The sequence below is a fragment of the Aquarana catesbeiana genome, linkage group LG02 (genome assembly GCF_042186555.1).
Source record: "Aquarana catesbeiana isolate 2022-GZ linkage group LG02, ASM4218655v1, whole genome shotgun sequence".
Lineage (NCBI taxonomy): Eukaryota > Metazoa > Chordata > Amphibia > Anura > Ranidae > Aquarana > Aquarana catesbeiana.
This window is the reverse complement of record NC_133325.1, coordinates 376,638,213-376,650,389: the sequence shown is the minus strand read 5'-3', so window position 1 is coordinate 376,650,389 and position 12,177 is coordinate 376,638,213.

Below are 12,177 nucleotides of genomic sequence, written 5' to 3'. Positions count from 1 at the left end.
CCATTATCTTGGATGTGGCATTGCCGCCATTGTCCATGTGGAGGTGGCCTATTTAGATGCTCAGTTGGTGTCTATTACATAGTGCTGGGGGGTGGAGACCACATGTTCAGATATATATTGAGCTGCAGACAGGACATGGTTCTCTTTTTGCCTGGCAACAGTCTGGATACACGTTTGCTTTCTTTGATCCCAGGTTTTGTATATGTAATTGAGTAAGTCACTCCACTGGCCAACCTGTTGGAAATTGGGATTCCTCTTTCTTTATTATACAGCCTTATCCAATTAGCCCCCTTTTCATCTACTATTGTTGCATTTTTCCTTTATGGTATATTATAGTCCTTACTTCACTTTGACACATAGTATAATGTTTTATACACAGAGTATGATTTTTTTTTTAGGCATGCTCCATGTGTTCCTACTCCTCTGTGGGTAGTTGTTTGCAAACCGAGAATATTATTGGTAATGGTTACCATGGAAATTGCCTTACCTGCTACCTGGAGTCTTGTCACTGGGGTTTGTTTTCTCTTGCAGACATCCATAAAATAAACAAAACCTTTGATACATATGTACTGATGCATAGAATTATGTAACTAAAGTGATTTTCTATCTAGTCAAGTTTTCTCTCTCACTGGATCCCTAGGAAAAGTTCCTGAAGTAACTTTACATGAAACGCATTGACCTTGTGGACCATATGATATGTGCAATCTTGTATACTATGCAATGTGGTACTAACACACTTTGAGAGATGCATATGTATGGGGGATCTTTGTATATATTTCCCCTTTCTTTTATAAATATGGTTTTAATTTGATTGAATAAAAATGTATATTATGTTTTAAATATCATTGTGTCATCCTCTATACCAGTAAAGTTTGCTCTTTGTTCCTTTTTAGTCCTTGCAAAAACAAAAATAAAATAAAAAAAATAAAAATAAAAATATTTGGGTAGAGAATCCCCCCAAAAATATAATCCTAGATCTGAGTAATAGCTCTTAGGGAAGTGAGACAAGAAGATTATAGGGTATGTTTATTTACTTGAGTTTTAATCTGCCAAAAGAGTTAGCCTTTGTGTACCACTCTGTGTTTTGGAATGGTGTCATTTAGGGCTTGTTCACACTTGACTAAATTTCTAATGCTTAACAAATGACCTACAACTGCACCGCAACTGCCTGCCAGAGCATTTGCGTTACAATAGCCTTGAATGGTAGGCGTCAAAAGGCTTCAAATGCCTCTTGACTAGATATGAGGCTTCAGTTTTGAAGTGACACTACACAAATGCTTCATGTTTTGATAGTGTGAACAGCACTTTGTGCTGTCTATTGTATCTTGTGCATAGGCATTTGAGGGGCATTTTTAACTCCTCTCAAACTCCTGCTTTTAATGCCAGTGTGAACTTAGCCTAAGAGGGAAATTTCAAAATCTGATAAAGTTTCTGCCTGTCCTTTTCTTCACCATAACGACCTTTGGAGACAAGGGTGATGTCCAGGATATTAGTATAACTCTTCAAGCTGTAAGTAGACATAGTAAAATCCATGAAGAAATGGATATTCGCTGATAAGGTAAGGATAAATCGTTGGGATTGATGTACCCAAACAAGCATAGAAGAGTGTTTTTAGGAATAATTCTACTGATTCCATGAAATAATTAAGTAATTGGTCCGAGAATATTGAAATTATATGCCACTTCCTCATGCGATGACCCAATGTGGGGCATAGTCAGTGTGCCGCACCAAGAACACGCGGATAATGTAGGATCAGCTTTATCTTTCAGAAATGGTAAAAAAAAATGATGCATTACTTTAAATTGTTTAATATCTCTCTCTAGCTTTCACTGATGATAATGCCTCAAGGAGCTTGTCTGCTAGAGTATTACCTGGAGAGTCCTTGAGTCAGCTTTTCAAAAAGTTCCCTCACTTTTTTTAAAAAGCGGCCCAATCCTCTTCTGGGGTCCCCTGCTGGTGCTCCTGGCTCCTCCTCTTCGGCGAGTGCCCCCATAGAAATAGAGGAACAGAGCAGCAGAAAGATACAGCACTTAGAGTTTTGGAGAGAGATACAGTAAGTAAACACTACAGATATACAGTATCTCACAACTGAGAACACACCTCACATTTTTGTAAATATTTTATAATATCTTTTAATGTGAAAACATTGAAGAAATGACACTTTGCTACAATGTAAAGTAGAGAGTGTAAAGCTTGTATAACAATGTAAATTTGCTGTCCCCTCAAAATAACTCAACACACAGCCATTAATGTCTAAACCGCTGGCAACAAAAGTGAGTACACCCCTAAGTGAAAATGTTCAAATTGGGCTCAATGTGTCAATATTTTGTGTGGCCACCATTATTTTGCAGCACTGCCTTAATCCTCTTGGGCATGGAGTTCACCAGAGCTTCACAGGTTGCCACTGAAGTCCTCTTACACTCCTCCATGATGACATCATGGAGCTGGTAGATCTTAGAGACCTTGTGCTCCGTTTGAGGATATCCCACAGATGCTCAATAGGGTTTAGGTCTGAAGACATGCTTGACCAGTCCATCACCTTTACGCTCCGCTTCTTTAGCAAGGCAGTGGTCATCTTGGAGGTGTGTTTGGGGTCACTATCATGTTGGAATACTGCACTGCGGCCCAGTCTGCGAAGGGAGGGGATTATGCTTTGTTTCAGTATGTCACAGTACATTGGAATTCATGGTTCCCTCGATGAACTATAGCTCCCCAGTGCCGGCAGCACTCATGTAGCCCCAGACCATAACACTCCCACCACCATGCTGGACTGTAGGCAAGACACACTTGTCTTTATACTCCTCACCTGGTTCCCACCACACGCTTGACACCATCTGAACCAAATAAGTTTATCTTGGTCTCATCAAACCACAGAACATGGTTCCAGTAATCCATGTCATTAGTCTGCTTATCTTCAGCAAACTGTTTGCGAGCTTTCTTGTGCATCATCTTTAGAAGAAGGTTCCTTCTGGGATGACAGCCATGCTGACCAATTTGATGCAGTGTGCGGTGTATGGTCTGAGCACTGACAGGCTGATCCCCCACCTCTTCAACCTCTGTAGCAATGCTGGAAGAACTCATACATCTATTTCCCAAAAACAACCTCTGTATATGATGCTGAGCGGGTGCACTCAACTTCTTTGACAATGGCGAGGCCTGTTCTGAGTGGAACCTGTCCTGTTAAACCGCTGTATGATCTTGGCTACTGTGCTGCAGCTCAGTTTCAGGGTCTCGGCAAACTTCTTATAGCCTAGGCCAGTGATGGCGAACCTTGGCACCCCAGATGTTTTGGAACTACATTTCCAATGATGCTCAACTACATTGCATGAGTGCATGAGCATCATGGGAAATGTAGTTCCAAAACATCTGGGGTGCCAAGGTTTGCCATCACTGGCCTAGGCCATCTTTATGTAGAGCAACAATTCTTTTTTTCAGATCCTCAGAGAGTTCTTTGCCATGAGGTGCCATATTGAACTTCCAGTGACCAGTATAAGAGAGTGAGAGTGATAACACCAAATTTAACACACCTGCTCCCCATTCACACCCCATTCGCATGACACCGGGGAGGGAAAATGGCTAATTGGGCCCAATTTGGACAAGGGCTGTACTTACTTTTGTTGCCATCGGTTTAGACATTAATGGCTGTGTGTTGAGTTATTTTGAGGGGACAGCAAATTTACACTGTTATACAAGCTATACACTCACTACTTTACATTGTAGCTAAGTGTAATTTCTTTAGTGTTGTCACATGAAAAGATATAATAAATATTTACAAAAATATGAGGGGTGTACTCACTTTTGTGAGATACTGTATATATGCAGTTGCAGTGATCTACACTGTTAAGCTTTTGTATTTTTTTTTCAGCCAGTGGGAAGGCATAGAAAGTTTTTTTTTAATTTTCTTAATCTAATTTATGAGGCTTGTTCATCACTAGGGATGAGCCGAACACCCCTCGGTTCGGTTTGCACCAGAACCTGCGAATGGACCGAAAATTCGCACAAACGTTAGAACCCCATTGACGTCTATGGGATTTGAAAGTTCAAAATGAAAAGTGCTAATTTTAAAGGCTAATTTTCATGGTATTGTCCTAAAAAGGGTTTGGGGACCCGGGTCCTGCCCCAGGGAACATGTATCAATGCAAAAAAAAAAAATGGCCATTTTTTCGGGAGCAGTGATTTTAATGATGCTTAAAGTAAAAAAAAAAAAAGTGAAATATTCCTTTAAATATCGTACCTGGGGGGTGTCTATAGTATGCCTGTAAAGTGGCGCGTGTTTCCCATGCTTAGAACAGTCCCTGCACAAAATGACATTTTTAAAGGAAAAAAGTCATTTAAAACTGCTTGCGGCTTTAATGTAATGTCGGGTCATGGCAATATGGATGAAAATCAGTGAGACAAATGGCATGGGTACCCTCCAGTCCATTACCAGGCCCTTTGGGTCCTGTATGGATATTAAGGGGAACCCCGCACCCAAATTAAAAAAGGAAAGGCGTGGGGTGCCCCCAGGCCCTATATACTCTGAACAGCAGTATACAGGCAGTGCAAACAAGACAGGGACTGTAGGTTTGTTGTTAAGTAGAATCTGTTTGTAATTTTGAACTGGTACATTTTTAAAGTGAAGCTCCAGCCAAAAAATCTGTTTTTAAGCTTTTTGGAAAACATAGGGAAGGGTTATCACCCCTGTGACATTTGTTTTGCTGTCTGTGCTCCTCTTCAGAAGATTTCACCTCACTTTTTGTCCCAATGACAAATGTTTTTTGAAAATTTGGGGTTTTTAGTGAAACAAGGATTGGTAATAAAGCATCAGTGGAAAGGAGAAAAGTTTTTCCCATATTAACTCTTACAGGAGAGAATTTCCCTTCCTATGGGGTAGATTTCATCTCACTTCCTGTTGTCTCCTTCCGTTTGCAAGTAGGAGTCGTTTGTAAGTTGGATGTTTGAAAGTAGGGGCCTACCCTATATACTCAGCAGAAATTTTGGCCTTAGGTGTTGTTGTGGCCTCAACACTGTAAGCCTTCACAGGGCCCTGCTGTGAAATATTAGATCAAGAACTGTAATTACTGTTGAACAGGGCCAGAAAACTTGGGCCTTTGGTGGTGGTGGTGGTGCTGGTGGCACAACACTGTAAGTCCTCACAGTTACTCTTGGTGGGCTCTGGAACGGGCCCTGCTGTGAAATATTATTTTAAGAATTGTAATTACGTGCCCCTGTTGAACAGGGGCTGAAAAATTGGGCCTTTGGTGGTGGTGGTGGTGGTGCTGGTGCCACAACACTGTAAGTCCTCACAGTTAATCTTGGTGGGCGCAGAAATGGGCCCTGCTGTGAAATATTCGATCAAGAATTGTAATTACATGTCCCTGTTGAACAGGGCCAGAAAAATTGGGCCTTTGGTGGTGGTGGTGGTGGTGGTGCTGGTGGCACAAAACTGTAAGTCCTCACAGTTACTCTTGGTGGGCACTGGAACGGGCCCTGCTGTGAAATATTATATCAAGAATTGTAATTACATACCCCTGTTGAACAGGGGCTGAAAAATTGTGCCTTTGGTGGTGGTGCTGGTGGCACAACACTGCAACCCCTCACAGATACTCTAGTTGGAACGCAGGAACGAGCCGTGCTGCAAAGTATTGCATCAAAAATTGTAATTACACGCCCCTGTTAAACAGGGGCTGAAAAATTGGGCCTTAGGCACTGATGCTGTTGCCACAACACTGCAACCCCTCACAGATACTCTAATTGGAACACAGGAACGAGCCCTGCTGCAAAGTATTGCATCAAAAATTGTAATTACATGCCCCTGTTAAACAGGGGCTGAAAAATTGGGCCTTAGGCACTGGTGCTGGTGCCACAACACTGCAACCCCTCACAGATACTCTAGTTGGAATGCAGGAACGAGCCCTGCTGCAAAGTATTGCATCAAAAATTGTAATTACATGCCCCTGTTAAACAGGACCTGAAAAATTGGGCCTTAGTCACTGGTCCTGGTGCCACAACACTGCAACCCCTCACAGATACTCTAGTTGGAGTGCAGGAACTATCCCTGCTGCAAAGAATTGCATCAAATTGTAATTACATGCCCCTGTTAAACAGGGGCTTAAAAATTGGGCCTTAGGCACTGGTGGCGGCGCCAAGAACCAAAAATGTTCTTACAAGCTATCAGAATGATCATTGAGGAGGAAGAGGATAATTACTGAGCATAACAGGATAGTCACTCAGCATCAGCATAGGCAGTCTTTGAAATTATCTGACGTTTCAAAAAAAATTACAACCACCTCTGAACCTGCCCCTGCAGAGCTGACAGAACTTCTGCCCCAGTGTGGCTCCTGTCCCCTAAGCACACCAGCTCAAGCACCGCATGGCATCTTTTGGCCTGCATACTTGAGTAGCCCCTTGAATGCCTACGGAGCACCGCTGGTTCCGAGGGTAAAGCACAGGAAGAGGCCATGGAGGAAGAAGAAAAGGAGGGGGTGGAGGAGAGAGGTGTGTCAGAATCATTAGTAGTGGCATTTTGGAGGCGTGGTGGCGGAACAACCTCCAACACTACTGCACCTTGTCCTGCATCCTTCCCAGCTGCCAGCAGAGTCACCCAATGCGCCGTGAAACTTAGGTAATGTCCCTGTCCGTGCCTGCTGGACAATGAGTTAGCGGTAATATGCACCTTACCGCTGACCGCCCTGTCCAGCGAGGCCAAGACATTGCCTTCCACATGCCGATAGAGAGCCGGAATCGCCTTCCATGACAAAAAGTGGCGTTTGGGTACCTGCCACTGAGGAACCACACATTCCACAAACTCACAGAAGGGGGCAGAGTCTACCAACTGAAAAGGTAGCAGTTGAAGTGCTAGCAATTTTGCCAAGCTAGCATTCAACCCGCTGGGCATGTGGATGGCTGGGAGCGAACTTCTTTCGGCGGTGCAGCAGCTGGGGCAGGGAAATTTGCCTGGTACAATCTGACATCGGTGTACCAAAAGCAGATTGCCCACAAGTACTTGGCTGTGACACACCTAATTCTACACCTTCATTCCTCTCAGTGCAGGTCTCAGAGAGGACTGAAGGTATAGTGGGGTTGGAGATCTCAGCTGATGAGGAGCAAGGAGAGGTCCTCTTTGTTCTTTGGTGTGGGTCTTTTAGATACGCTTGCCAACGAACTGCATGGCAGGTCAACATATGACTGGTCAAGCATGTGGTGCCCAAGTGGGAGATGTTTTGGCCACGTGAGATACCCTTGAGACATATGTTGCAAATAGCAGCAGTGCGATCTGATGCACTTGTCTCAAAAAAGGCCCATACCAAAGAACTTTTAGAATAATGTGCAGAGACAGCAGCGCCCTGCACATGCGGAGCTTTGCGCTGTGATGCAGTCACTGTGCTGCCCTTAGGCTGGCCCCTGGAGGGCATCCTGCCTCGTTGGTGATGTGCCTCCTCCTCCTCTCTCCTATCAGGCACCCACGTTGAATCAGTGACCTCATCATCCTCTCCCTCCTCATCACTGAAGCAAACCTGGCAGTATGCTGCAGCAGGGGGAGCATGACTGCCAGATTGCTATCCTTCTTGGGCACCCCCTCTGTCCATGCTCACGTTATTGCCTTTATCTAGCTCAGTATCATCATCAGAGCCTTCTAAACGCTGGGCATCCTCCTGGAGCATGTACCCAACACTGTGGTCAAACAGTTCGAGGGACTCCTCAGGAGGACATGGTGGGGCTAGGGAAGGAGTCACTGAGGCCATTGAGCCGAGGGAAGAGGCCATGTTGGCAGCTGCTTTGCCAGACAAAGTACCCTGAGCATGGGTGAGAGAGGATGAGGACCAAGTCTTCTGCATGTTGCGGCTCAACATGACCAGCTGCCAAAAAAAAGGCCAAGCGTGTCCCACAGTCACGTGCTGATGAGGATGCACCGTCTCCACGACTAGCATTGTTGCCTCTAGACACAGAGCCTGCTTGCCCTCCTTTATTAGCTTGTGACTGTCTGCCTCTCCTTGTTGGCCTTCCAGACATACTAATGGCCTGTAACTGCACTAAGCTAAGCTGGGATATATATACTGCCTGCCTGTAGTATGAGAACACCAACAACCTTCTACAGGTAGCTTTAACTGAACACTGTGCAGAGGTCGCACTAGACCAGGGGTCTCAAACTGGCGGCCCTCCAGCTGTTGCAAAACTACAAGTCCCATCATGCCTCTGCCTGTGGGAGTCGTGCTTGTAACTGTCAGCCTTGCAATGCCTGCGGTAGTGATAGGATCAGGAAAACATCACCAACCTTCTACAGGTAACTTTAGCTGAACACTGTGCAGAGGTCGCACTAAACTAACTTGTAGCTTTAGCTGAACACTGTTCAGAGGACGCACTACACTAACTTGTAGTGTTAGCTGAACACTGTGAGGAGGACGCACTACACTAACTTGTAGCTTTAGCTGAACACTGTGAGGAGGACGCACTACACTAACTTGTAGCTTTAGCTGAACACTGTGCACTACACTAACTTATAGCTTTAGCTGAACACTGTGAGGAGGACGCACTACACTAACTTGTAGTTTTAGCTGAACACTGTGAGGAGGACGCACTACACTAACTTGTAGCTTTAGCTGAACACTGTGAGGAGGACTCACTACACTAACTTGTAGCTTTAGCTGAACACTGTGAGGAGGACGCACTACACTAACTTGTAGTTTTAGCTTAATACTGTGAGGAGGACGCAATACACTAACTTGTAGCTTTAGCTGAACACTGTTCAGAGGACGCACTACACTAACTTGTAGCTTTAGCTGAACACTGTGAGGAGGACGCACTACACTAACTTGTAGCTTTAGCTGAACACTGTTCAGAGGACACACTACACTAACTTGTAGTTTTAGCTGAACACTGTGAAGAGGACGCACTACACTAACTTGTAGCTTTAGCTGAACACTGTGAGGAGGATGCACTACACTAACTTGTAGCTTTAGCTGAACACTGTGAGGAGGACGCACTACACTAACTTGTAGTTTTAGCTGAACACTGTGAGGAGGATGCACTACACTAACTTGTAGCTTTAGCTGAACACTGTTCAGAGGACACACTACACTAACTTGTAGGTTTAGCTGAACACTGTTCAGAGGACGCACTACACTAACTTGTAGCTTTAGCTGAACACTGTTCAGAGGACACACTACACTAACTTGTAGTTTTAGCTGAACACTGTGAGGAGGATGCACTATGCTAACTTGTAGCTTTAGCTGAACACTGTGAGGAGGACGCACTACACTAACTTGTAGCTTTAGCTGAACACTGTGCAGAGGTCGCACTACACTAACTTGTAACTTTAGCTGAACACTGTTCAGAGGACGCACTACACTAACTTGTAGTTTTAGCTGAACACTGTGAGGAGGACGCACTACACTAACTTGTAGCTTTAGCTGAACACTGTGAGGAGGACGCACTACACTAACTTGTAGCTTTAGCTGAACACTGTGCACTACACTAACTTATAGCTTTAGCTGAACACTGTTCAGAGGATGCACTACACTAACTTGTAGCTTTAGCTGAACAATGTGCAGAGGTCACACTAAACTAACTTGTAGCTTTAGCTGAACACTGTGAGGAGGACACACTACACTAACTTGTAGTTTTAGCTGAACACTGTGAGGAGGACGCACTATGCTAACTTGTAGCTTTAGCGGAGGTCACACTAAACTAGCTTGTAGCTTTAGCTGAACACTGTGAGGAGGACGCACTACACTAACTTGTAGCTTTAGCTGAACACTGTGAGGAGGACGCACTACACTAACTTGTAGCTTTAGCTGAACACTGTGCAGAGGTCGCACTACACTAACTTGTAACTTTAGCTGAACACTGTTCAGAGGACGCACTACACTAACTTGTAGTTTTAGCTGAACACTGTGAGGAGGACGCACTACACTAACTTGTAGCTTTAGCTGAACACTGTGAGGAGGACGCACTACACTAACTTGTAGCTTTAGCTGAACACTGTGCACTACACTAACTTATAGCTTTAGCTGAACACTGTTCAGAGGATGCACTACACTAACTTGTAGCTTTAGCTGAACAATGTGCAGAGGTCACACCAAACTAACTTGTAGCTTTAGCTGAACACTGTGAGGAGGACACACTACACTAACTTGTAGTTTTAGCTGAACACTGTGAGGAGGACGCACTATGCTAACTTGTAGCTTTAGCGGAGGTCACACTAAACTAACTTGTAGCTTTAGCTGAACACTGTGAGGAGGACGCACTACACTAACTTGTAGCTTTAGCTGAACACTGTGAGGAGGACACACTACACTAACTTGTAGCTTTAGCTGAACACTGTTCAGAGGACACACTACACTAACTTGTAGTTTTAGCTGAACACTGTGAAGAGGACGCACTACACTAACTTGTAGCTTTAGCTGAACACTGTTCAGAGGATGCATTACACTAACTTGTAGCTTTAGCTGAACAATATGCAGAGGTCACACTAAACTAACTTGTAGCTTTAGCTGAACACTGTGAGGAGGACACACTACACTAACTTGTAGTTTTAGCTGAACACTGTGAGGAGGACGCACTATGCTAACTTGTAGCTTTCGCAGAGGTCACACTAAACTAACTTGTAGCTTTAGCTGAACACTGTGAGGAGGACGCACTACACTACCTTGTAGCTTTAGCTGAACACTGTGAGGAGGACGCACTACACTAACTTGTAGTTTTAGCTGAACACTGTGAGGAGGACGCAATACACTAACTTGTAGCTTTAGCTGAACACTGTTCAGAGGATGCACTACACTAACTTGTAGCTTTAGCTGAACACTGTGAGGAGGACGCACTACACTAACTTGTAGCTTTAGCTGAACACTGTTCAGAGGACACACTACACTACGGATGCAAAAGAGCAGCATTTCTAGTTGGGGCTGGGAAATCTTTGACATATTTCTTACTTTTAAAGGAATAACCAGTAGGGCAGGCAGTAGTAAAAATGTATAAATAAAAAAAAAATGGTGAACTGTCTCCTTAAATGTGCTTCGAGGAACTGCAGCTTCAGGAGCTCTATGGGAATGGGAGGATGGGCAGGATCTGTATACATATAAGGACCCCAATGATGGCACTGAGTATGAATGGGACCATGACACGAATGCCTGGTCCCCTAAGAGTTGCGCTATGAGATCCTTTCTTCTTTTATGTTTATGTCTTTTATGTTTGTCATATACGAGTGTTGGAGCTTGAGCTGAGAGTACTGGCAGGGGTAAAGCAGATGCTGGAGACTGGGCTGTCAATTTTAACTGCAGTCACTCGTCTGTGCGGCAATCCATGGCTGAGAGCGTTGGCTTTTTGGAGATACATTAGCGCAAGCGATCTCTATAATTTTAGATCATTGTAGTCTGGTAATAGGCCACATTACCTCACAGGCACTTTGAGTACTATTGCACTTTCTTCATTTTGAGCACTGAGCACCTTATTTTACACAATTTATGGACTCTTTAAGTTATCATTATGAATGATTTATTAAATATAGATTTTTTAAATATATGTGTTTACACAATTCTTTGCACAATAATGGACTTTATAATTAGTGTGGATTTATGAAATATTTTAAATATTTTCATAATTTATTGTTTACACATGAATTTTAAATTTGTATACATGCATTTTGAGTTTTTTGCACAAATGTTTTTTTGCACATGTGTTCATTTTAGGTAATGAGCGTCATTTAAGGAGACAGCGCACCATTTCTTTTTTTTAATTTCTTATCATTTTAGACCTGGTAATCAGGTGTAATTGAGTGCAGCAGCTCCAATTTTCATATACAATAGTGCAAAGTTATGCTTTAGATTAGTAGCAATAAACAATCATAGATTTCTATGGCCATAGGCTTTCTACCCTTCCCCTAAAAAGAACTATCAAAAAAAAAAAGCAAGACTAAAATTAGAGATAGAGGCACTACCTCATGAAAGTAGCTAAACTTTGCTAATGTGACTTACTTCTCCTGCCTTTCTTTCTTCACATCTTCCTTCTTCTACAGCATCAAACACTCCTCTGGTTATTCATGGCAATGGCAAGATGATCTTTCTCTCTCTGTAGCATTAACCACTTGTTAACCCTTGGTAGTGTCCATCTCCTGTTGTAAGCCCTGTTCTCGTATATGCCTTGTAAGAACCCTTTTGCAGGAACTTCTGACTAGGCATTTAGTAACTTTGAGAACTTTTA